This window comes from Pinus tabuliformis, chromosome 2_2, assembly GCF_031772625.1.
Source record: "Pinus tabuliformis cultivar Carrire ecotype Pingquan chromosome 2_2, CPIR1, whole genome shotgun sequence".
Taxonomy (NCBI): Eukaryota; Viridiplantae; Streptophyta; class Pinopsida; order Pinales; family Pinaceae; genus Pinus; species Pinus tabuliformis.
The window spans coordinates 567,588,695-567,614,160 of record NC_142300.1 but is presented as its reverse complement, the minus strand read 5'-3'; positions in this window follow the sequence as shown (position 1 = coordinate 567,614,160).

The following is a 25,466-nucleotide window of genomic DNA, read 5'->3' as shown; positions in this document are numbered from 1 at the left end:
CTTATCGATCCATTGCACAAAGTAACATAGGCATATCCATGCACATGAGTCTATAATACCTTAATAATTGTCTTAGATCTCATTATCAGATCATTAGTTGAGATTCTCAAGGAGAATATCGTGCAGATTAGATAGTATTAGGCGGTTTCGATCCATTGATTTAGGATCTGGTTGTTGTATGTACAAGTATTTATGTAAGTTTTGAATTAATGTAAAGGGATTTGGTTGTGGAGGATTAGACTTACAAAGTTCGAAATCTCTCTGTGTCTCTGTGTATTCTACACATGAATCGTTAAATCTCGGTGGTTTGAAGTTCCTTCGTAATATTTTTGAGTGTTATTGCTTTCCAGTTTGGCCTTTAGAATTAGAGTTTTGTATAATCTTGTGTCATTGCGATTAAAACTTCATTCACTGTGTATTGAAGTAACTTAACATATTTCAAAACCACAAAGTTTAGTTAGTGATATCCTGAATGTGATAGTTGAGGACTAAACTTGGTGGAAGTGCTAAAACCTTGGTGGAATGAGGAAAATCTGATAAATTTGCGAGGAATCCAAGAAAAGACCTGAACTGTCCGACCGATAGATCCGATAGATCTAACAGTCATCACGTGCTTACAAGTGTAGTAGTTAAATAGAATAGAAAGGCGGTCTTTGTAGGTGAAAGTTGTTTCTCGCGTGGTCTCAAGGCGGTAAGTTGTATTTTGAAAATTCACGCGATTCCACTTAGTAGCTGACACGTAGCACCGGGAAACTGCTTTTCTCGCATGCCCTCGGCTTGTTATACATTGGCAAGAATTCCACAAGATAGTATGTGTCAACTGTTTGATCAAGTGGGATTGATCGACGGTGAAGATCATATGCCTAGTTTGCGAGCGGGGAAAATGATAACCATCGGATTGAGTGTTGAGATTGACAGCGGAGGTTTAACGCGATAAAGGTTTGTGGAATGACGGACGCGATAAGGTTTTAAATTGAAGTTTTATTTCCTGTCGGTTCTGTCGAAAAATTGAAGTTTTGCCTCATTTCAGGTAAATTAGCCAGTTCTGTTATTTTAGTAGAATATCTAGATTTAGAGGTTAATGACTGATACTCCAAAGGAAATCCAAGAGGAATTTCCACCCAAGCTTGAAGAAATCGTTTCTGATTTTGAACAATTATCCTTAACACCTAGAACCAGCCCACCAGATTTCGTTTTTGTTTATTACATAACTATCCTGATTTCCACCGATCCACAAGTTTGCAACCAATTGTCACACTTTTATACCGACAAAGTGTGAATTTTTCATTTGGAAAGGCAAAAGAGATGAGGCATAAATAACATAAATAATCCTCACACACAATAATATGACTAGTTGTTCTTCTATTAATTATACAAATTTAATGATTATAATTAATTTGGTGAAAGGTTTTTTTTTGGGACTAACAACTCATGTAAAATAGCTTGCACACTAAATTCAATTCTAACCAAAGTAATACATAACCCAACTTAACGCAAATAACTAACTCTTTAATTTTACGAAAATAATTAACTATCTTTAACAAAACTACACTCCCACAAACTTTTCTTTTATTTATTAAAATACCATTTAGCAGCAAATTGTTTTTTTAGATGAGTGCAAGTGAACTTTGGTATCGTCTTCACTTTGAGTACATTACGGTAATAAATCAAAGAGTAATTTTGTTTGGATTTTAGGTTAAGTACACCATAATTAAAACCATTGAGCTCGGAAAAGATAACAATTGTTGTTATTTAGGAAGTGTGAGTTGAATTATAATGACAATGATTGTTTTAATTTGTGTTCATGGTTATGTCATTTCATAGTACCATATATGTTGGATTGTGTTTTTGGGATTGCTTAATACACAAGAATGTAAATGATATAAATTGAAAGGCAAATAAAAACGAGATAAATTTCAACGATGATGATTATTTTAGTTTGCATTTATGGTTATGTTATTTCATAGTACCACATCACTCGGATTGTATAATAAGGAAGAATTTAAATGATATAAATAGAAAATGATTAAAAATTTGAAAGAGAAATATTGTTTTCAATGTAAAATAAGTTATAATAAAATATTTGTTTGGAAATAAGAAAATTTTGAAGATAAAAAATAATTTCTTTGTTTATGTTTATCTCGGTCAAACATGAATTTTTATTAAATAAAATGTTCTAGAAAAGATATATCACGAAGAAAATAATTTCGGAACATTGACTTGAATTATTGGGTATTGTGCAAAAGGTGAAGACCATAAAGCCTTAAATACAAGACATGCTATACTAATGTTGTTGGGCACTTTCTAGTTAATTAGATGCTTGCTCGCTTGTGGTGACAATTGACCTGCACCTTGGGTCCATGAATACAATCCTTTCTAGTTAATTAGATGCTTGCTCGCTTGTGGTGACAATTGACCTGCACCTTGGGTCCATGAATACAATCCTTTCCATCTAAACACTTTTTTGAAAAATTTCGTTTGGTACTCTCTCTAAGAAGCTCCCTGGTACAATTGAGGATGCTCTTTATCTATGAATTTTGTCATGGTTGAGAATACCACATTAAGTTTTGGCCTACAAAACAAGAGCGATGACTAACCCACGCTCCTTTGTTCAATGTTCTTTTATTTTCCATTGCTCAATATGTATTCAACAACATATGAGTTGTCAACGCGTAAGAAGCAACACAATTAATGATTCCAATATGTCAATATGTTATCAATACAATTTATAGATACTGTGAACTCATCATCGATATTGAAAACCAGAGCACTAGGAATGCATTGGACATCAAGGAAATCCCATATTTGAAAATTTGATGCCCTGGGATTGATCACGGAGGAGAATTATAAGCACAATGATATCCAAATGTGGTGCCAATCGGACCAGATTTGGTTGAAGACATGGGGATAGTAATTTATTCTTATATCCAACTCCTTTCTCTCCTCTCCTCTCCTACGCTTTCTCCTTCAGAGAGTTTTATGTCTCTAAACCCAAATAAAGTGAAAATACCTCCATCATGTCAGAGATAGTTATTTCCACTATTGCATCGCCGTCAATAGTTATTTCCACTATTGCATCGTCATGAATGTCTTCCACCGCCTCACTGGACAATGCCACAAGGCCTTAGCTTACTCAAATTTGGAAGTGCAACACCACTTGGACTTATCAAAACTTGAACAGACAAAAACAAATAACTTTAAATTTTTGTATAGATATAGATGCTCAGCCAGAGTCGAATATCACACTCTCAGGTTTAAAGTTTGTTAGTTTAATGTGGAAGCCATAATTCCATTTTTGGTTTATGTTGTGTTATTTTAGTTACAAACTGGTATCAAAGTGAGGTTAGAGTTGTTGTTGGGTTTGGAGGCTAGCGATTCAAGTGAAGTCCCGTGGAGACTCACAGAGGGGCGACGAGGTCTGTTGTATGCTTGTTTATTTTTCATTGAGTGTGTTGTATGAGCCTGCATGTGTAACTTGTGTGACGTTATTGTTGAAGTGCACACGCTGATGTATTGGAGCATATTGCTATATATGCTAAAAATTGAGGACCTGTGCATAAGACTATTTCTGACGAGTGCCGTAGATTGCGTCGACTGGTGAATTGTGCTGCGTGGACCTTACGATATGAAGTGTGTCCAGAAGAGTGAGTTTCTATCTAGTGAAATTCTAGTTTAAGCTTTATTGAGATTTTTATCTTTAGCAGAGTCACTTCTAACCAACTTCCTGCAATAATTTACTCAACTCTTCTACAAGAATTTGCAAGAATTTGTGACACTCTTACTTCATTTAATGCTGAGAATCAAAAGATTCTCAATTATCTCCCTCCTTCTGATGTAATATTTTTATCGATGCTTTTTGTTAAGAAGATTCTCTAAGGCAATTTTCATGAATTTGAAAGCACTTTAAATCTGTAAATTCTGCAATGACATAAATATATGTGTGGCCATTGTAAATGCATGTATTGGAAATGAAAGAAAGTATATTGAATGTGCGGGATTGTTTAGGTCAAATATTTAAAGATTGTATGCTGTCTATAATGAAGCCTTGAATTTCATAAGTATATTTGGTACAGGATGGATGAGTAATTTTGTTTTGCAATTTTAACAAGGGCGTAAAATTCGTGATTTTTTTTATTCAGTTCTTATTAAGTGGATTGAACCGAGATGCTGTGAATTGGAGGAACTATAAATTTTAGCCATTTGTAAATGTCATCGAATACTAGTATTGTTTAGTCACCAGATCCTATTCTATGATGGAAAGAGGGGGAAAAACACACAATTAACACACATAAAATGAACTTCTATTAATCATTTTTTCTCACATACACATTCACCAAGATGTGGCTCTTGGCTCTTCTAGCCTCATATATCTCAGAATGACCCAACCGTGGGTATATAAGGACCACACTTACTAAATGTGGAATCATGTAGACTCTAACTAGACATTACTCAACTTTTGCTAACTTGTTCATACATCGTGACACTAAATTAAACTTGACTCAACTCAAATCAACTCACCTCAACTTGTCATGCACTTCATGCATACGTGAATAATTTACTATTTCTAACACTCCCCATTAATTACAACCATATAACTCAACCCTAACTTAGTCATGAATCAAAATAACTTAATTATGACTTCAAACTTCAGTTTCTTCATTTGCTGGTGCAACTCTTCCATTGTTCTAGGTTGTCCATGCATATCATTTATTTCTTCAAAAAACTACTTGTATGTGGACTATTTCCACATGTCATATTCAATTGTGTGCTTCTTATCATCAATATTTTGTAGAAACATAAGTCTATAATGAAAATTTATCTTTTCAGAACTCCAATACATGAAAATTTCATAAACATTTTCATTTTCTACATCGTCCATGTTGTCTTCAACATTCATCGATGGGACTTCTATGCATACTTTATCAAAACATGGTATTGCAAGCATGCTTCAAGGAACTTGAATTATTCTTCAAATTTTGTTAGTTCTTCATGATCGTACTATTTACCTGCACATTCAAAATCAGTGTTAGGTTTAGAACATCTACCGAACTATATTGAGTTTTCTCTTTTTGCTCTATAATGAGAGCTTTCCATTATTGTGCTTCCTTCTTTGCCTCTGTTGCTTCAACTTTCTGTTTAAAGGAAAGTGGGTTTCTCTCACCAAATAACATCTTGTTAATGAGATGTTTTTGTTGCATCATCTGCAACCATTCATCACTAGCGAACTAGTCTTCATCAAAGTTAACATCAACAATTTTAATAGTTGGATCGACCACACCATTTACTGGATCAATGACACCTTCAATGTCATCAACAAACTCTGTTGTTGGATTCACTAAATCTTCATCCACTTGTGGCTATGGACATTGAGATTCATGAGCATATATGTGTTCTTTCTATGTTGTTGGTAGCACACCATTAGGATTTTCATCCACTTTGAAGTGGGATTCACCAAACTCTTTATGTAGATCCACTAGTATAGATTTGTCTTCCTTTTTATCTTCAACTTGATTACTTTCCCTTACACCAAAATTCCTCTCAACGGTATCCAGGGCTCCTAGATTGTCTTTGCATTTGCAAAGAGGGGAAGAATGTTCTCGTCTACACATTACTTTATGTCTTTAATGTGATGAAATTATTTTTCCATTTGTCTTCCAACTTTTTGAAATATACCTCAAAGAACTCATTTTGTTTCTTTTAATTTATAAGCCTCTTGGTTTTTCCCATTCGTACATGATCCTTTTTCATATACTTCAGGTCCAACGCATTTATCGTGTCATTGCTTCAACCTTTCTTCAAAAAATAAATCCAAACACCTATGGGTTAGCACTTCACCACTCAAATATACTTTTCTTCTTAAAAGAAATTGTGCGTTTCTTTTTTTAGTTGTCTCTTCTCTTTAAAAGGTAATTCTAGGCACTAAATTACTTTGTCACACCTTATGAAGTTGAATTTTCTCATAACCAATGCATATTTCATTTCATGACATGTCATAAGGAAATACAACTTGGATTTTGTATAACTATTTACTTCACAGCCTTCTCAACATTTGATTGATCTTTGGAAAGCTCTCTATCAAATATCCTTCAATTGTGATTCTTGGAGAAACATGTAGCATGCTCCTTTAGAATTATACTCACCACTACAATTTGATCTCAAAAATTTGACAAACATGCCACTTTGCTTCTCAGCTTCAACCTTGAACTCCTTGAACGTGGAAAGTGTTTCATATTTTTATTTGATAAAATAAACTCAATCTTTAGTGATAAAGTCATCAATAAATGTTAGAAAGTAGAAAGGTCCACCAATTGATTGTGTTTGCATAGGACCACACAAATATGTATGAACTAACTCTAATTGTTCTTTGGCTCTGTAAGAAGTTGTTGGAAAACTATCTCTCTTATGTTTTCCCATTACAAAACTTGTACAAGGAGAAATTTTTTCAAACAAAGTAGGAAAACCTTTTACCATACATTGTGTTTGCAATAAGCTCACGGTTTTAAGAGGTAAATGACCATATCGTAAATTCCACAACTCATTTTCATTTTTTGTTGAAACATTATGTGAATACAACTTCCCAATTCTCATTTCTATTGGGTACACCATGCTCTTTGTCATATGAATCTTTGAGTTTTATTTTGATAGAAAAATATGCAAGTAGTGTTGTGAAACTCAACACCATAGCCATATGCATCTAACTAACTAACACTCAACAAAATATGATTGATATTGGGTACATAGTAAACATCATAAATATTCTTCACCTTATTTTTCTTGGTTAGTACTGGCACAACACCATTTCCTGAAGCTTTTACTTAACAATCATCACCCAAGTTGATAATACAATTGAAATATGTATCAATATTAGAAAACAAATCAATGTGACCAGTAATATGATTACTACACCCTCTATCAACCAACCCGATATTCTTGTTAGGAATTTTCTTAGTGACTTGACATGAAATAAATAAATTATTAAATGTTTCTCATTTAGTGTTAGATACATTAGCTTTATTTCTACTTAAAACATACAATAACTTTTGACATTCATATTTATAATCACCATAATTTTTACAATATTGACATTGAATGTTTAACTTATCTATCCACTTATGACCATGTTTGCGTTGAGGCTGATTTGAATATGTTACCTATGGCTTATCCTCTATCCCAATTTTCCCTCTACCTTTTCCTTTTTTCCATGAAAACCTTTGCCTCTGTCCATGGAAACTTTAGACCTTAAAGCATGTTCTAAAGTTCCAACATTCATTAATTCTTTGCTTCATGAGACAAGAAGGAACCTCCTAATTCTTCCACAAAAAAAATTGTTAAATCGTTGGACTCAAGAATAACCATCACTCTCATTTTAAATTTATTTCGCAAAATTCTAATAACTTTTTCAACAATAATTTGATCTTCTAACTTTTTACCATTAATTTGAAGGTGATTAACAACACCCATAACTCTAGTCATCAACATATCAATATTTTTTTATTAATTCATATTGAGGGTTGAGTTCTAAGGGTTTGTAATTTCATAGTTTTCACCTTTTCATTACCTTGATAAGCCCTATAAAAGGAATACAGAAGTCCTATGTAAACACAGTTTTCAAAATATCAGGAGCATACTTTTGTTGAATGATAAAGATATCATTCCATTATTCTCCCACTTCAATGCCTAACAAATATTTCATTAATCCAAGATCTATCATTTCAAATTCATTTTTCATTGTAGCTTTAAACTCATCTAACTGCATATTCCCTGTATAGATCATGTCATCAACATAAAGACATAATATAAGGATATTACCTTGATGATCTTCCTTGATATACAAAGTTGGCTCATGGTCGCTCCTTCTAAAACCATCATTCAACAAGTAATGATCAATTCTACTGTACCAAGCTCTTGGAGCTTGCTTCAAGCCATACAATGCTTTCTTCAACTTGTACACTTTATGTTCTTGTCCTTCAATTTTGAATCTAGGTGGATGCCACACACACACTTCTTCATTCAGTACTCCATTAAAAAAAACAAACTTTCTATCCATTTGATAAATAGGATACATGTTTTGTGCTACAATAGCTAACACAAATCAAACATTATCTATTCTTGCTATAGGTGCAATAGTTTCACCATAATCAATGCCAAGTTGTTGTGAAAAAACTTTGGAAACTAACCTTGCTTTATGTTTATCAACTTACCTTTCTCGTTAAACTTTGTTTTATAAACCATTTTACACCTATGGAGTTTTTATTTGCTAGTAGAACAACCAAATCCTAAGTTTTATTTCTTTCAATAACACCAATCCCATTATTTGTTGCATCTATCCATTCCTTTTTCTTTTCAGCAATCTTTCATTTTCTCACCATGTAGAGTGAAATAAATTGAGCTTTTGACTACCAAATATTTGTTGTAGCAACTGAGAGGAGATAAAGTGGATATTGCATGACACAAAGAGGCAAGAGGTTCACTGAAGCCCATGAAGTTTTGCTAAATCCCATGAATTTGGGTTGTGACTGTAGATCCCACTAAAGTGGAATATATTAAGAAGACAATATTCTGTAACTTCATGAGGGGCGACTACTATAGGTAGGTATTTCATGACATGTTCAGTGAGAAGTCAATTTTTCGTCAAGATAGAGAGACCTAGAAGTGATTGAGGATGGTAACCTTCTCTGTTGAATCCTTGTACATGATCACGATTTTGATGTACTCCCACTGACTGAAAATAACCTTTTGAATATACGCCTCTGTCATCGTTAATATGTTTAGATAATTTAAATGAGCAACCAGCCATTTGATTGGTTGAACTCGGTTACATCTGTATTTAGTATTTTCCAACTATAAAATAATACTTCTACGAGGTTTTAAAAGTTTTTCCACTCATGATCTATAGTAGTAGAACCCCAGAGGGACAATTCCTTCTTTTTTACAATGAGAAGTGAATTTCTGAGCAATTTGCATTTTGAAGATGCTCACAAGCTGATGTGGACGCAGGCAATCTTTATATATTTTTTCTTTGCATAATTTATTGAATTTTTAATTCAAGAATGGAAGCCTACATAAGACTCCTTGAGAGAAGTAGAAAGAAAATGAACGGACGTGAGAAAAATTGAGGGAGCCATGAAAATCCTCCATTGTCTGAAGAAGTCAGCATTCTTGTTGCAAGCAGGACCACTATTGTAAAGAAGGTTAGTCAGAGAAGCAAAGAAATTTGGATGAAGGGGAAATTTAGAATGAAATTTTACTCAGCCATTGAATTGGGAAGCAGTGATATTCAAAGGAAGATACAAATCTTGTCATTTAGTAAAGATGGAGCATACTATGCATTTTTTCGAGAAACATAGTTGAAGGATCTTGGACAAAGAGCTTGCCAAAGATCGATCAAATGTTGAGAAGGTTATGAAGGTAAATAGTTATAGAAAATCGAAGTTGACTCTCCTTATGACATGTCATGAAATGAAATGTGCATTGGTTATGAGAAAATTCAACTTCATAAGGTGTGAAAAAGTAATTTAATGGCTCAAGTTTCCTTTTAAAAAGAAGAGACAATTAAAAAAATAAAGGAAACATTCATGATTTCTTCTCAAGGGTAAAAATATATTTGAGTGATGAAGTGCTTAATCCATTGGTCTTAGGAATTTATTTTTGAGAAAATGTTGAAGAAACAACAAGATAAATGGGTTAGAGCTACGACATGTGAATCAAACATCAAGTACAATGGAAAATTCACAAGGCTTATAAAATCAAAGCAACAACATGAGATGTTTGAGGTATGTTTCAAAGAGTTGGAAGACAAAAGGCAGATCAATTCCTTCTAATTAAAATGCATAAAGGAATCCATATATGACAACATTCTTCCCCTCATTGCAGATGCAAAGACAACTAAGGAGGGTTGGGATACCCTTCAGAGGAATTTTGGTGTAAGGGGGAGTAGTCAAGGTTAAGATGAAAAGGAAGATGGATCTATACCATCCACTCTACAATAAGAGATTGGTGAATCCCACTTGAAAGTGGATGATAGTCTTCATGGTGTGAAACTAGGAGTAGAGAAAGAGAACATATATTCTCAACAATCCTAGTATGCATAACCATAAGTGGATGAAGATTTAGTGAATACAGGGTTTGTTGATGACATTGATGTAGTAAATGGCTTGGTCTATCTAGAAATTAAAATTTATGATTTTAACTTTGATGAAGACCAGTTGGCTAGTGTTGAATGGTTGTAAATGATGCAACCAAAACATCTCATTAACATGATGTTATTCGTGAGAGAAACCCACTTTTGTTTGAAAACCAAGTGGAAGTGGAAATAGGAGCAGAAGTCTCTCATTGTAGAGAAGAAAGAACATAATCAATATGATTCTGCATATGTTTTTAAACCTAACATTGATTTTGAGTGTGCAGGTAAACAAGACGATAATGAAGAAGTAACAAAATTTGAATAAGAATTAAAGTTTCTTGAATCATGGCTTGCAACACCATGTTTCACTAAAGTATGCATAAAATTTCCAGCAATGAATGTTGAAGGCAACACAGGCGTTGTAGAAAATGAAAATGCCATTGAAATTTTCATTTATTGGAGTCTTGAAGAAGTAAAATTTTATGATGAACTTAAGTTGTAGCAAATCAAGGATCAAAATATTGATGATGAAGGATACAATATAAGATGACATGTGGCAATAATCCACATGACAAGTCAATTTTTGAAAAAGTAAAGGACATGCATGGACAACCTGAAACAATGGAAGAGTTGCACTAGCGAATGAGGAAATTGAAGTTTGAATCGTAAAAGAAAAAGAGAAAGTTGAAGGAATTGAAAGGATATAGGATCTAGAAGAGAAGAAAAAGAAAAGCAAATCCAGTTGATGTCAAAAAATTTAAATTGTAAGCCTAGTCAAGACTCATACTAGTAGGCATCCTAGTTTAGATTTTTGTGGTTGTAATTAAGGAGGAGTGTTGGAGGAAATAATTTCAACCACATGTTCATGTCTTCTATATGTCATACTATTAATCCAGGTGTCATAATTAGGTTAAATAATATTTATTTTACTTAGATTATTAATTTTTCTTGTTATTGAATCCGTTATGATGGTTAGTCACTTTGTGGATTTGTAACTATCAAACACATGTATATATTTCTCTCTAATACGAGAATTTGGTGTGAGTTGGTATTTTAATGCATGCCTCTATTTCTATGTCCATATTTTAACAAAAGGACAAACCAAGAGTCTCTCATTAACATAGTGAGAACGTATAAAATATTGAAGAACAAATTCATTGTGTACCGTGACATCCTCCCTTTGAATTCTTGTTGAGTTGAGTCCTTGAGAAATTGAATAGGGCCAACGGTTAAAGAGAATATAGCCTTCCATAGAACACTAAAATCTCCACTCTATCAAGGACTTATGTCTCTTCCTCTTCTATGTTTGGATTTTGATTATTGGGAATGGGGAAAATAACATAGTGCAACACTTATAGAACATGGCCTCTCTAGATTGTATGGATCTTTGAATCCTTGGGTATCTTGAAAGTGAAAGGTGATAATTCTTGGCACACAAGTCTTAGCAGTGTGCACAACCTCTCCTCTGCATTGGCTTCACAATGCAACTGCAACTCCAAAAAAGTCTACAAAAGAAGCAATGACAACTAATTTTCGAGCATCAAAAAATCTCTGAAAATGGAGTTGTGGTCAGCGCTGGTGCTAGTTAGATTTAACACTCGTCCAAACTAGTTGACCTCTGCGTCTGAGCTTTGGTCAGTGTATCTCACATAAAATTGTAGAAAATCTAGAAGGAAGACGATGTCCAAAGCCATGATCCATGAAAAGGTTTCTTCATGGTATTCAATAAGCTTGTGATATGAGCTCTAGATTTTCCATTCATGCTTCATAAACTCCTCCATGACCATAGACTCAAAGTTGCACCTTTTGCTTCTTTCTTGAAATCTACGAGCAACTTCTAGTTTTTGTTGGTCCATCTTATAGAATTCATATGTCCAATGGTGATAGGGGAGATGGAAATCGAGTAAGGAATGTATGCTTCCAGCTTCACTGCCAATAACTCTTTGGGCACATTTAACAATGACCCATGAAATTTCTCGTTTGAAACTATTTCTTGTTGATGTAGGCCCATGCCTTGCTTAATTTGAATAACCCATCCATTCTCATCGATTTTAACTTTAGGCTTAGTTTTGGATTCCATGTTTCCCAGTCTAATATTACAAAAACTAAAGGAGAAAATATGGGAAATGTTAATAATGGTTAGGGAGTATACAAGTCGAAGGTAATGGGTATCGCAAAATTCCCTTCCCTAATAGAAACTGCTAAATATTCAGATTCAGTAAACCACCTTACACTGTTATTCGACAGTGTATTTAGCTATTTCCATGATTGTGATTGTAATTCATGTACTCATGGGATTTTGCGTTTCTAACATTCTACTGTTCCACTTTAAACCTTTTGTTGCACCTAAAATACAGTCTAATACATATACTAGCAATTGTCCCAAAAGGTACAAAGAGAGGCCGATAGGATTATTAAATTGGAATTGTTGAAATTTTCTAGAAGAGTTAATTGGTTTGTGGAAAACCTTGTTTTCTTGGACTGGATCATTGTGCAATTACTTTTCTTTAGATGTTTTGTTTATATCTATATTACAAGGAACACATTGAATGTCTTATTTCATTTTAAAGTAAGTTAATTACCCAAAATCAAGAGGTTAAATTAATTACCCAAAATCAAGAAACCTCTATAGATGGACAAGCATATATGAAGAATACATCTCATTCATATGCAATACGAAATCCATCTTTTCTTTTCTCTGAGTAAAATTTCAAAAGCATGAACACATGCCATTTCATATGCACAATAAACCCAACTTCTGAAATTTCAATGCTTGGATGCATCCCATTCATATGCTACAGTAAACCCATATTTTCCTTAAATTTCAATCCATAAACACATCCATTCATGAAGCACAGCAGATATCCAAGTCCCATTTCCAAGTCCAAGAGTAGTGGGAGATACAACAATGAGTTGTGAACAATGTCTTGTCTTGCTTATGTATTTGTATTTTTAGATTTTGGTAATAATTGCATTGTGGTGTGATATTGATTTGGCTTCCATTCCATTATAGAGCTGTCTTTTATTAATACCAAGTGATAAGTTACGACTATTCATTTAGACTTGGCCAAATGTTTTGAAATATGAAAGCACTTAAATGGCGACATATACAAAAGAACAATCAACTTTAGTTAAGACAAACCACCACCATCTTGGCAAATTACTATCAGAGCATCATATAAATGGATATGGCAGTTGAGGAGAAATAGTGCGACACAAACTGCCAGCTGATTCATGAAAGGGGGAACATAGAGTTGAACTGAAATCATTAGTGTAAACTTCTCATATATCATCAGATTACAAAATCATGCTGGGTTTCAATTTTTGGGAGGCAGGAGGAAACGGGAACAAGATAATTTTGAATTTTCCAGTTACAGAAATACGCATCAGTCAATAGCACTGTATGCAATATGTAGAAAAATGTTAAATGATTTTACAAAAATTATGAAAGGGTGCTATAGAGACCAATCAATCTGGAAGCATTAATGCTATGGAACTGATTGGAAATAATGGATTTTAATATTTTTACAAGGACAATTTTGTCCATCTCCTAAGAAATACAATTTAGATTCTGATCTTTGACACAAAAAATTAAAGGACAAGGCAGTGGAATTGTAACCTTGACTTAGTATTACAAAAAAACACCGAATGATTAGTGCAGCTGAGGAGGTTGTGATCGTTTCAGTCGCTGCACAACTTGCTTCATTGATGCCTAATTGAAAGCGAATCCACAGTACACATGACAACAATGTGCAGCGTCTCAATTAAATCATCATGAGGACCTACATCCCATAGGCCTGCAATAAAAAACTCACGGGCCTGTCCTTGTCGAAGCAACATACATGCCCAAGCATCAATGTTGAATCCATTACCATAGCTAGAAAATTTTTTTGTCTGGTATCAATTTTTTTGTCTAGTATCGTAATCCCTTCCTTAAATTGGTTTCCTAGGAATGGAAGCTGCTTGGGGCAGTCAGCATTAACAGCAGTTGTAAAATTTCCTGTTAGTGAGTTGCCACTGACATCAAAATAAATCATACAGGAAATAGGAAGCTCTTGAGGAATCTCACCTATAAGATGACTAGAGCTCAAATCAAGGAAAAATAAGTTTTTGCATTGCCCCAAACCTGCAGGAATTTTGCCAGTAAGGAGGTTTTGACCTAAATTAAGGACTTTCAAGTTATAATTATCCCAATTTTCGGGTAAGGGGCCATTCAGACTCGTCGCCAGAGCCTATATAATCTGAAGCTTAGGAAGGGTAAAAAGGCCGGCTGGAACAACTCCTTGAAAGTAATTATATACCCCTTTATCACTATTTGTCAAAAATACAGTTGACTGGTCCACATCGGAATCATTGCCAGGGTCAAAATTTAGCGTATTAGACAGCACAAGCACCGAAAGCTGGCGGCAATCAGCTAATTCCTTTGGAATCTTACCACTGAGGCTGTTTCTTGAAACATCTAGAATCTGCAGCATGAAAAGCCTACCGATCTCCGATGGAATGCTTCCTTCTAGAAAATTTGAAAACAATGCCAAGGACACCAACCGGCTGCAGTTCATCAATTGTGGAGGGATATTATCTGTCAACAAATTGCCTGAAAGATCAAGGTACTCCAGGACTTCACAGCTGTTTGCCAGCTCCAATGGAATTGGCCCGGAGAACTGATTGAAAGATAACGACAGAGCTTTGAGTTTTGGCAAGCTTCCGAGAAATAAAGGGATGCTTCCATTCAGCCCATTGCCAGCCAAATCCAGTATTTCAAGTGTGCGGCAGTTGGACAGCTCCTCGGGAACAGCACGGGCAAGTGAATTGTAGCCCAGGTTTAGGATGCGCAAAAATTTCAGACTACCTAACTCCGCAGGTAGCTGACCAGTGAAGGAGTTGCCTTGAAGTTCAAGAACTTCCAGAAACCTGAAGTTCCCAATTTCCGAAGGTACATCGCCGGAAAAGGAATTGAAAGGCAGCGACAGAACACGCAATTCACTGAGATGACCAATAGAAGGAGAAAGCGTACTAGCAAGCTTGCACGCAACGTGATCCTGTCTATTGTATCCTTCCCAAGAATTCGCCATACTCCCGTTCCGAAGGCAAATCATAGAGGAACCCATTGACCCATTCTCCGCAGAAACTGATTCCGGAAGCAACCCTCTAGCAAGAAAATGCTTCGAAGAGCTCCCTAAAAACCTAGAACACCGCCCCCCACAGCCTTCACCAACTCCCTCCGGTGAAAACAAGCTTGCAGATCCGAAATCGGACTGTCCCTTGATGTCGAGCCTCACCACTTGGCGCGAGGACAAATTACAGACAACCCCAGTCTAGGAGCAGGGATCCTCATCCCTCTCATTCCAATTCAAAAAAACATGGAATGGATCACTCGGGACGGACCTCTTAAACTCTAGCAGAGCATTGCCATGAGCAAAGAGAGAAGAAAGAATGGAAAAAGCAGTAAAAATATCTTGCCATGCTATGGAGCGCACAGCAGCACTCGGAGGTGAAAAGCAGGCAACTCAAACGATATTTGGAAAAAGCAGTCACACTTCAAATCAACGGTTGAAAGTGTCTCCCCTGATCCAACAGAGCTAGGTAAAAGTGTTGACAATTGTTGATGCATAGAAAGGCCTATCGGCCTAAAAATTTAAGATAATGCATATTTCATGTCTTAAAGAAAATATTTTCTTAAAGTTTGATGTGTTGCAACATCTCGAAGAGTAGAAATGATGTTCCACTTCTCTCTTACCTACATACTACACCTTACGGGAAAAGTCAATCTAACCTGAACGTGAGTCCACAACCTCCTGCCCATAATGCTTGCACCGCATATCAGTCATTATCTTTGAAAATGAAACTTGAGCCAAATGATTAAGCAACTAAGTGCCACACACTTCGTTAATCTAATGCAATTGTTGGTAGACCAAGATTCCAAGGAGAGGTTCATGTTGAACCATGGTTTATCTCCACCATTTATAGATACACTTTGATAGTTCTTTTCAAAGATTTTGTTTTAAATGGTATGTTATATGTTATATTTCAGCCTTTTGCATTAATATTTACTGTTAATATCTTTTCTCGCCATCATAAGCTAACTAAAGTTCCATTTCAATCGAGCAGTTTGTTTCTAATACTTATTTCTTTGTCAAAATAGAAACTAGCTATACTTAGAATGCTGGTGCAACTTATCTAGATACCAATTATACAAAAAATTTGAAAAATGAGTAAAATTTTGACGTGAAAAGAATATGAAAGTAACAAATATTGCAGGCTGATGAGTTGACCCAATTAGAATTTAAAAATAAATAAATAACTGAAAATAAAACAAAAATAAATAAAATTGCACATTATGTTTGATTTGAAAAGAAGATTAATGATAAAACATAATGAATTAATATTTATTAATTATCTTATAGAAACAAGTCTTGCAGGGTAGTATAGTCCCTCCCATCAAAATTGAGGAATAATGATAAAATATAATGAATTAATATCCAATAACTATCTTATAGAAACAAGCGTTGCAGGTAGCATAGTCTTTCCCATCAAAATTAAGGATTGTGCTGCTAAAAAAATTGCATATAGAAATTGGTAGCATGATGCATATAAAACATATTATGAAATATTTAAACTAATATTAATATAATTTGGAGAAAATTAATATATATCTTCCATATATGTAAGATAACAAAAAATTATTATTTTATGAATTTGTTTGACAAAACATGATTATATTCATAGTTATACGAAAAAGTTTGACAATTTGTTTGTTTTGTAAAAGAGATGAACGAAACAATATTTGTTAATTCTTCTTTGGTTTTTCTAAAACTTATCATACTATGTCTAATAACATTGAAAAATAATAGCAAAAGTAGGAAGTGATGTAGAACAACAACAATTTTATATGATTATTGTTTGTGCTACAAAGTTAGATAAAGAATCCCAAAAATAGTAAATAAAAAAATAGCTACACCAACAATTTTATATAGTTGTTGTATGGGTTATAGAATTATTTGAATTAGGTTTTCCCAAGTGTGTAAGGAAAAAGGTAAAGAAATCAATAATTTACACTAAATTATAAACTAAAAAATAATATACAAATATATTAGCTAAGAATCAAAATAAAGTTATGAAGTTAAACTAACTAAGTAAATAAAATGAAACTAAAGTAATACTACATTTAAAACTAAACTAAAATAGATGCCAGTCTTTCGGATTAATCACATCGTTAGGATTTGGTCTACGTTTCGAACCAACTAATGTGGTTACCAACTAATGTGGTTCATCATCACCAGGTAGGGATGCAACATTGCCAAGGGTTAGCCGTTGAAAAAATAGCCATTAATTAGTTGATCGGTTAAATTGTTTAATAATTTATTTAGAAACTGTCTATTATATAGTAGTTGAATATTTATTATTTATTACATAATAATCTAAATTTATTATTAAATAATATCAAATTTTATGTTATCTAGAAAATTAATTTTTATTGCTTGTTAGGGTTTGACTAATCTAGTGGTTTAATATTTAGAGTGATACTAGCCTAATTTAATGTTTTATTAATATATCATCAATTGATTATTTAAATATTATGAGTATTTTTTTTAGTTTTGATATTATAAATTAATTATCTAATAATACCAATATTATTAGTAAAAAATAAATTTATGAGATGTGATTTTTTAGGGTCGGATTAATTGAAGTTAAATTAGGTTAAAGGCACAATGTTTGGAGTAATATAGATTAAAATATTTTAATATTATTATAATTTAATATTAAAAATATTAGAGGAAAACCCATCAACCATAGATGAATTTAAAGGTTAATACGGATAAAAGGGGGATTCAATTGGATTAAAATATTTATAAGAGAACCTATCTTCCCTAGATAAAATTGAAGGGAAACGAGATAAGAATCAGGATTAGCTAAGCTAACCATTTGGAGGTTAATACACAAAAAAAGGGAAGAAAGGAGGGGGTATGAGGGTGAAAAGGGAGAGACCAGAAGGAACAAAGAGGAGAAAGGAGAGGGAAGGGAGGAAAATTCAAGAGGAGAGAGGCGGAATCCAACTTTTACTTAACTTTCAACCATCAGCCTTATTAAGGTTTTTGGCATGCCTCTCAATTTCAATTGCTTCTCCGAGTTTCCTGTGGTGGAAATGATCAACCCTAGCAATGACTTGGGATTATTCAATGCAGACATGGTGCTTTGATTTCTCTACATGGTCGACAAGGACTTATGTTCGGGAGCGATTGTGTCTAATGTTAGTAGCATGCTCACCGATTCTCAGCTTAATGGACCTGCTTGTTTCTCCAATGTAAGGGGTGTCACAGGAGCAGGGAATAAGGTAAACTTCTTTCGAGTCTTTAGGGTCAATAGGATCCTTAAAATATTTAAGGGAGCTTTTTATGGTTCGCAAAGGTTTGAAAGAAGAAGAGGCATTCATCTTCTTAAGAATATGGGCAATCTTGTCAATGGTTCCTTGGATATATAGGAGATGAGCCTCAGAGATAGGATCGCTCCCACACATCAGCCCTTGCCGAGCATGCAGAGAAATCAAAGCACCATGTATGCATTGAAGAATCCCAAGGCATTGCTAGGATTGATCATTTTCACCACGGGAAACTCAAAGAAGCAATTGAAATTGAGAGGCATGCAAGAAACGTTAATAGGGATGATGGCTGGAAATTAAGTAAAAGTTGGATTCTGTCTCTCTCCTCTTGAATTTTCCTCCCTTCCCTATCATTTCTCCTCTTCGTTCCTTCTGGTCTCTCCCTTTTTGCCCTCATACCCCCTCCTTTCTTCCCCTTTTTTCTGTATTAACCTCCAAATGGTTAGCTTAGCTAATCATGATTCTTATCTCGTTTCCTTTCAGTTTTATCTAGTGGAAAAAGATTCTCTTCTAAATATTTTAATCCAATTGAGTCCATTCATTAAGTTCCCCCTTTTATCTGTATTAACCTTTAAATTCATTTATAGTTGATGGGTTTTCCCCTAATATTTTTAATATTAAATTATAATAATTAGGCTGTAAGACCTTTCTCTTTGAAATCAACTTTCCACTTGTCCACCTATCATCATCGTGAGCGATAACATTCTATGTTAGACGATTACCAAAAATTCAACCTTTCGATCAAGGAAAAGGAAAAGTAGTTATTGATTCATTGATGCCCATGTTCATGGTCTCTGCCTTTGTAACAGCTTCAACCGTTGCAACCAGTATCTAACAGCTTCAACCGTCGTTATGTTATACGATTACAAAAAATTCAACCTTTCGATCAAGGAAAAGGAAAAGTAGTTACTGATTCATTGATTCCCATGTTCATGGTCTTTGCCTTTGTAACAGCTTCAACCGTCGCGCCCAGTATCTAACGGCTTCAACCGTCGCATGTGAAAAGAGTATGATCATTGCTTCCCAGTTTCAAGGTTTTTGCTTTCAACCAATCAATATGGTTTGAACCCGCCTATTCACTTTGGATACCTAGCAAGGTCCATGTAAAATATCTCTCTCAGTCATATTGGATAGAAGATTGGAAGGAATGTGAACAAGGGAAAAGTATTTTATTTTGTTTGAATGAATAGTTAGTAGCATCTCCCAATGTCCGTCTAATGGCCAATGGCTGGTATTTGAACTGAAAAGCGCGAGGGCCTGTAGACTAGGCATCACTTGTTCATACGGATCTCTTTCTTAGCCATAGGGATTTTGCTCCAATTGGTTAGAGTAGATCAGTTCATAGTTGTATTTCAGAGCTTTGGTTCCTACGGAATTATGCCCAAGAGGTAATTTTGCAGTGCCCCCAACCTATTCTTTTTTCATTGCAATATGATACAATGCAATTCTTAATTGATTTTGCCGAAAGAGGGACTGGGCGTGGTTGTGGCCACGTATGGGCAGAAGAGAATTTGCCTCGTCGTTCTGAAGGGTAATCATTAGCGTTGAGAATTGATGCCTCTTGCAGGATCACTTCTCTAGGAATCATCGTTTGCTCCATGACCATTGTATTGTAGCCGTAGGAGATCAGCTTGTGTTGCAAAAATCTAGTCCTTATTTCCTTGTGTTGAAGGCAAAGCCTCTGTACTGGCCTCTCCTCTGCTTCAAGAATCAAAACTCTATGTTATGTTTAAAATGGGCTGGAATTGCTTGTGACTTCTCCAATCCGCATGGCTTCCTATTTGTACATCACGTTCCAGCTGTGGGGACACACGTAATTTGTCTCAACGCCTTTAGTTATACTAATTAACTATTTACAGGTTGTCTCAACGCCTTTAGTTATACTGTTCTCGTCGAATCCATCGGATTAAGGTCGAAGGTAGAGGGTTGTGGATTTGGAGTGGTTTTAACCGTAATGTGAGTTGAATATTGGTTGATGAGAAATAAAAGGAAGATCACTGGAATCATCCCTAGTAGCTCCCTTCTAATTCTAAAATAATCATTTATGTAAATATTTCCGTTGTTTGGAATATTTTCTGGTAAACATGAATTCCAACAAAATAAATTTAATTTAAAGGGATAGGAAAAAAATATATTTCTAAGAGGTAATGCTAGCTTAAAAAGAATATATGATAATAGTTTTGTGGTTTTATTATTACCTTAAAAAGAATATATGATAATAGTTTTGTGGTTTTATTTTCCTAATAAATTTTTATTGGACGATAACTTACATAAACGAAAAGAATACCTTTCTGTGGGAAATCTTTAAGTCTTAAATTCTTATGCCTTCTTTTTTTTAACTAGTGTAAACTTTTGCAATCTAAAACAAGAAAATAAGTAATTTTCTGGTCATTAGATTTTTTTTTAATTTAAATCTAAAATTTGAATTTTGTATTACAATAATTTATTTACTAATCATGTTTTCATTTATAATGATTTGAATGTTATTTTCAAATTACATCTTTAATTAAAATAATATTAATTATAATTTTAAATTAAAAAAATAAAATCTTTATCTGTGATAAAGTACTAGCTATATTTTATCCGTGTAGCCGTAAACCTGACCGCCCGCTCGCTACTCTTAGTTGTTATTTGTGATAAAGTAATAGCTATATTTTATCCGTGTAGCCGTAAACGTATAATAGGATATATTTTGAAACTCCGTGTTTTCATAAATGGAATTCATATCTTCAGATATGGGTGTATTTTATTAAAAAAATTTGGGAGTGAAAATGAAACATATACCGTTTATCCAGAAATATTATTATAGTTTTAAATGTATTTTATTATATTTTTTTTGAGTGAAAATGAAATATATATAGTTTATCTAGAAATTTACGTCATTGCCTTAAGGCCTTTCCCTTGCAACATGTGGTGCAAATGCTAGTATTAAAATATTTTTAATCTATATTACTCCAAACATTGTGCCTTTAACCTAATTTAATGTATCACTATAAATATTAAACTACTAGATTAGTCAAACCTTAACCAACAATAAAAATTATTTTTTCTAAATAATATAAAGTTTGATATTATTTAATAATAAATTTAGATTATTATGTAATAAACAATAACTATTTAACTACTATATAAAGATAGTTTCTAAATAAATTATTAAACAATTCAACTAATTAACGCCTATATTTCAACTAATTAACGGCTAACTCTTGGGAATGATGCATCCCTACTATTTATTCACTCCTAAAGATTGATATCTACATTATGGATCACAAAAGTCTTAAATCTAACATTAAACTAAATAACTAAAAGTCTAAATTATAATGATGCATCCCTACTATTTATTCACTCCTAAAGATTGATATCTACATTATGGATCACAAAAGTCTTAAATCTAACATTAAACTAAATAACTAAAAGTCTAAATTATAATCACGTTAACTAAAATAAAGTAAAATTAATAATACAACCAAACTAAAAAATAAAACAAAGTAAGAAAATCAATCATTCAAACTAAATTAAAAAATAAAATAAAGTAAGAAAATCAATTATTCAAACTAAATTACAAGTAAAATTTAATAATATAAAAATATATTAATTAAAAATCAAAATAACTAATACCACCAAACTAAAAAAATGTAAGAAAATCAATCATTAAACTAAATTACAAGTAAAAATGTAATAATATAAAAATATGTTCATTAAGAATCAAAATAAAGTTGCGAAGTTAAATTAAATTAAATTAAATTATATAAAAATTGAAATAACAAAAATAAACTAAAAAATAAAAGTAATAAAAATAAAAATAAAGATAAAATAATAAATAAGTCATATTTAAAACTAACCTAAAACTATATTTAAGCAAATTATAATCATATTACTTAAAATTCAATAAAACTAATAATACAATCAAACTAAAAATAAGAATCAATGAAATTAATAATACAATGAAAGTAAAACATAAGGTAAAAAATCAATAACTCAACCTAAATTGCAAACTAAAAAATAATAGTGTAAAAGAATATTAACTAAGAATCAAAATAAAATTAGGAAGTTAAACTAAACTAGATTATTATAAAAATTGAAGTAACAAAAATAAACTAGAAATTTAATGTAATTAAATAAAATTAATGTAATAAATAAACCACATTTAAAACTAACTAAAACAACTAAAAGTCTAAATTATAATTATATTAACTAAAATTAAATGAAATTAATAATACAACCAAACTAAAAAAATAAAAAAAATCAATCATTCAAACTAAACTACAAACTAAAATGTAATAATATACAAATATATTAATGATACAACCAAAGTAAAAAAATCAATAATTCAAACTAAACTACTAACTAAAAAATAATAACATAAAAATATATATTATGTCAAAATCAAAATATAGTTATGAAGTTAAACTAAACTAAATTATTATAAAAATTTAAGTAACAAAACTGAACTAAAAATTAAAAATAATTAAAATAAAACTAAAGTAATAACTTAACCACATGTAAAAACTAACATAAAACAACTGAAGTCTAAATTATACTCATATTAACTAAAACTGAATGAAATTAATAATACAACAAAACTAAAAAATAAAACTACATACTAAAAGTATATTAATTAAGAATCAAAATAAAGTTATAAAGATAAATTAAACTAAATTATTATAAAAATTGAAAAGTAATAAAAATAAAACTAAAGTAATAAGTAAACCACATTTAAAACTAAACTAAAAATGAAAAGTAATAAGTAAAGCATATTTAAAACTAAACTAAAACTATATTTAAATAAATTATAGTCATATTATTTAAAACTGAATGAAAATAATAATGTATATTAATTAAGAATCAAAATAAAGTTATGAAGCTAAACCAAACTAAATTATTACAAAAATTGAAACAACAAAAATAAAGGCTAAAATGAGAAGTAATAAAAATAAAACTAAAATAATAAGTAAACTACATTTAAAATTAAACTAAAACTATATTTAAATAAATTACAGTCATTATTTAAAACTAAATCAAAATAATAATGTATATTAATTAGGAATCAAAGTAAAGTTATGCAGCTAAATTAAACTAAAAATGAAAAGTAAAAAAATAAAACTAAAGTAATAAGTAAACCACACTTAAAACTAAATTAAAAAAGAAATGTAATAAAAATAAAACTAAAGTAATAAGTAAACCATATTTAAAACTAAACTAAAACTATATTTAAGTAAATTATAGTCTAAAATTAAATGAAAATAATAATACAATTCTATCACCATTGTGTTAGTTTGTATGGATAGTTATCATTTTGTAATGTTTAATTTCGTCGGAGACCTTTAACTAATAGGAGCATAATTTAGAAATCAATATTGTATTTATTTTAGAGTCTTCGAGATAATATTTTTAGTACATAAATGCATTCCAAATTGTACCATAATGCAATAGAATTCTGCAATTGGTCTAGCCCCCTCTGTCTGTCTAGCCCTCTCTGTCCCTATCCTCTTTGGCTTCAGTTCTATTGGTCTCTCTTTGACTCCACTTTGTTGTCTAGTGATTTTCTCCTAACACTCATAGGTTGAGGGCCAATCTGTTATCACCAAAAAAATTTGTGATCAAAGTTAATAAACCACATTTCTATTATCACCAAAAATTGAGATCGAAGTTAATAAACCACATTTATTATAAATCACTATTTATTTAATTATCTTCTAGGAATAATTAATTAAACCATTGTTTAATTAATATTCCTTATCAGGTGAGCGAGTTATTCCTTGTCAGATTTTAGCCACTCATGAAAAATAAACATATAAATTATTAATTATCTTATTAATTAATCACTAAACATATAAATTATTAATTATCTTAAATTATTAATTATCTTATTTTTCTGTAGGAATAATTAATTAATCACTAATTAATTATTATTCCTTGTAAGTTTGACTAAGAATAATTAAATATATCATTATTTGTTTATTATTTCTTAACCAATAAATCTTTTATTTATTTATTATTTCTAAATAAAATTTTAAATACTTTTTCCCTCCTAACCAAATATAATAAAATACTCTTTACATGTACTAGTGGTCATGTTTCCTTACATCTAAGAAAGATAAAGCATTGGCCAACATGAAGTCTTAGCCAAGTAGATATAAGTAGAAGTAATTAATGAATAATTAATTAATCACTAATCACCAATTAATTATTATTTTTTATTTGTTTATTATTCCGATATAAATAAATAATTTATTTATTTATTATTTCTAAATAAAAGTTTAAATACTTTTTCCCTCCTAATATAATAAAATATTCCTTACATGTACTAATGATCATATTTCCTTACATCTAAGGAAGATGAATTAAGTTTTTATTAATAATTTAGTGATTTGTCATATCTTTATTTACCATATTAGCATAGTTTCATTTTAACCTTGGATCAATTAAACTATGAAAATGATCAATTTTTTAAGGATGCAAATACCTTTTGGAAGTCTAAAACTAGTGAAAATGTTTAAACCTAGAGAAATTTGATTTTTTCTCAAAGATTAATAAATATACATATTTATATAGTAAAATCAATATTAATTTATAACCATTATATATATATATATATATATATATATATATATATATATATATATATATCACATCAAATATGTTTATTTTTAATTATATGTTTATTATTAATTTATTTGATTTTTTTGAGAGATTAATATATACATATCATTTTTATTTATACAGTAAAATCAATATTAATTTATAACCATTATTTATATTCTACATATATTTCACATCAAATGTGTTTACTTTTAATTATTTGTTTATTATTAATTTTTTTTGTTTTAGTGAATTTCATGATTTACATAAATTTTCATAACATAACATTGATAGCAACTATATCTCTCATTTTGTCATACTAGGAATATGTTGTAAAGAACCTCTTATCACACTAGCATATTTATTTTTTATTACTTTTTTATT